The following is a 3,211-nucleotide window of genomic DNA, read 5'->3' as shown; positions in this document are numbered from 1 at the left end:
GATTGAGTGGAAGGGAAATAAGGAATTGGGTAGTGGGGGATGGGGAATGGGGCTTAGATGATGATGACCAACAGGGTTAGGTAGTAAGATATGGTATTACCAGGTCCCCTTCATTCCTTTTTTTTCCTTCTATTTTTTTTCTTGAGATTTTTGACCTTGTGCTCTTCCAGATGGATTTTACTATTTTGTCTAGTTCTACAAAGTGACACCCTGGTAGCTTGATTGGTTTGATATATCTATAAATTAATTTAGGTACTCCTTCCCATGTTTTATGATTATATTCATGAGTCCTAAGCCTGTCTTAGTAGATTCACTCTCAGATTTTTTTGTACATTTTTTATTTTAAATGGAATTTGACTGCAGCATTAAGCTTTCTTTCAATGACTTGTCCCCCTCTTTTCCCAGACATGTTATCTTGATATCCTTTATATCACTTCCTACACCCAAGTCACTGCTGAACTGTAGGATTTAGAATAGGAAGAGACTTTAGAGGTCACTGAATCCAATACCCTTGTATTATAGATGAAGAAACATATGCAGAGTTAAGTGACTTACCAAAGGTAAGTTATTATTTGAGGCAGGATTTGCACTTAGGTCTTCTTGACTTCAAGTTCACTCCTCCATGCTGCCTCCTACACCTATGTGTCAATTATACTTTGGATTACCTAATCTTACAGATAAACAGATAAAAGTATAATTTTCAACTTAGGATATAGGTGAGCTATGCTAAAGCTAGCTTTACACTGAGAAAAGGTTTGCCAAATATATGAATACAAAGATTACAGAGCATAAATTTCAATTACTTGACAGCAATGCTTTCAGGGATTTTAGTATTTTGTGTATATGCAAATAAATGTGAATTATAAATGAGTTATTATCCTTTAGTGCAGAATGGATACAACCTTCCTTATACTAGTTCAAGCTACCATATGAATTTGAAAGTCCTAGAGCTACATTTCTTTAAGCTCTTACGTTTGTCTAAGTCTGACTGTACTAAGAGTCTGCAAAGAAAAATACCAAAGGAGACGGCATAAGCCAGACACTACAGGCGTGTTCTTTTGTGACTCATTGCAAAGAAAACTATACCACAGAACTGGAACCCAGAAAGTTTCGCTATGGAAGTTGGTTTTGTCAGTTTAACTTTTTAGAAGATTGGGTTTAGTATTCCAAATCCAATAACCAATACTCCTGTTTAATATACTTTGCTGGAAGTTACAATTATTTTTCTTATCTTTGTGACTGGGAAAAAAAAGTCTTGAATGCACTTATGTAATTCGAATGTCATTGATGCACCGTAAATCCCAGTGGGCACAACATAATCTTAAGAACAGAGAATGAACATAAACTTGGCCATTAACCATACAGTCTTTAACCTTTGTAATTTAAATGGACCTTTTGGGAGTACCAATACAGCAAACACTTCTGGTCTCATTTATATTAGGATTACAAATTTAAACACAATATAATCTTTTGTGTTGTTAGATATTCCCCTGAGATTCTCCACATTTAAAGATTAAATGTTTAACCAGAAGTCTGCTAACACAACTTATGCGTTAGACAAAGGACACTTTTTTAATTCAATGGAAACACTAGCAGCACAGTATATACAGCTTTTATTTGTAAAATAGTATTCCAAGAAAAGGAACAATTTTCATACCAGATCTAGCTAAATACCATGAACTAATACCAAACATAGACAAGCAACTGTTGATGTTAAGTGACAAAAATATGTAGTGTTAGTTTTTAAAAACAGCAGCACTTTACGTAAACAGGAAGTTAACAGTTATATTTCTGAGCCACATGTGTGTGGTTCTTTAGTGTGACATCACCAGCTCTGCAAGATCTTAGATTTCTGTATAATGTTACACCAGACACAGCAGTACACACAGTAACCAGGTGGCTCTTGTATTTAATGGTGATTACGACTGTGGCCTCAAAGAATCAACTGATGCCTTCCCTTACAGATGACCTTCCAGTTTCCAGAGAGATAAGGGTTTAAATAGTCTGGATGGTACTAATTTCATAAGGTACGTAGATGATTAAATTTGAAATTCATGAAACAGGGTTTAGTCTTTGGCTGATTTGGGTAACCCTGCCTCTTGCCTGGCAACATGTTACAGTAAGGTCATTTAAAAACATAATATATAGTTACCCTTTCTTTTCAGACTTAGAACAAATAGAAACATAATTCAAAATGGGTCCTGTAGGGCATTTATAGTTTACTAATAGGATGTGTGTATATGTATTTATATGTGTTCTTTATACACATGCATTTTTTACACTTTTCTATACTATGTAAGAATTTCAAATTTTCACCTATTTCCCTTATTACATTAGATTTTTAAGGCTCTTTAAAATGCACAAAATTTCCTCTTTATGTCAAAACCAAATGAAAATACAAATTGCTTAAACATTTTGCTTTTTAACATTTAAAGAAAAAATCATCTGCATTTCAAAGCCTTAAAAAATCAAATAAATGTAATTAAAAAGGGGAAATATAAATATTTGAAGTTATGTAATTATAAAAAAAGGGACAGTGCCAATAGTATAATGTTGAAAATACTAAGTGATGTTCATTCTTCTATTTTCAGGAAGTGCATTTTTACTTGAAAGTTATTTAATAAGCACAAAAACAAAACTGTCCTCCTTTGAGATTCTTAGGGTAAAGTATACTGAATGACAATAAGGTAATGAGTTAACTTAAGTCTAGTTTTGTGAATGATCCCAGAAAAACAACCATTTTCCATTGATGTTAGAAAATATTAAAACTGGGCTGGTGACTCAATTAACCCTTGCTTGCTACCAATTAGCGTACTGTTGGTGAATCAAACCTGATGTGCTACTCTCCCTTTGAAGTGCCTAGGTTCCAAGCATATGCTGAATAATACTGAAGCGCTGAGTCATTAGGCTATTAAGTTCTTTAGGGCCATAATTTGTTTGCCTCTGCCACTGTCACATTAGGAACTAATTATATCTTCAGTTCTACTGTGAATGAGTCTGAATTAAACTAAACTATCTACCTGAATGGAAAAAGAGAATTTCAGAAAAGAAGTGGAGACCAAAAAAAAAAAATCAGTCCAATTCTAGCATAAGAAAGTGGTTACAAACATAAAAAGGGGAAAAAAAAGTAATTTCATTAAATCTCCAAAAAGAAAAAGTTAGGTGAAGTTCTTTTCAAAATAGCACAATACAGAAGCAATGCTAAGAAGGC

The sequence above is a fragment of the Phascolarctos cinereus genome, unplaced genomic scaffold, assembly GCF_003287225.1.
Source record: "Phascolarctos cinereus isolate Bilbo 61053 unplaced genomic scaffold, phaCin_HiC Scaffold_2;HRSCAF=192, whole genome shotgun sequence".
Classification (NCBI taxonomy): Eukaryota; Metazoa; Chordata; class Mammalia; order Diprotodontia; family Phascolarctidae; genus Phascolarctos; species Phascolarctos cinereus.
Note: the sequence above shows the minus strand (reverse complement) of the source record.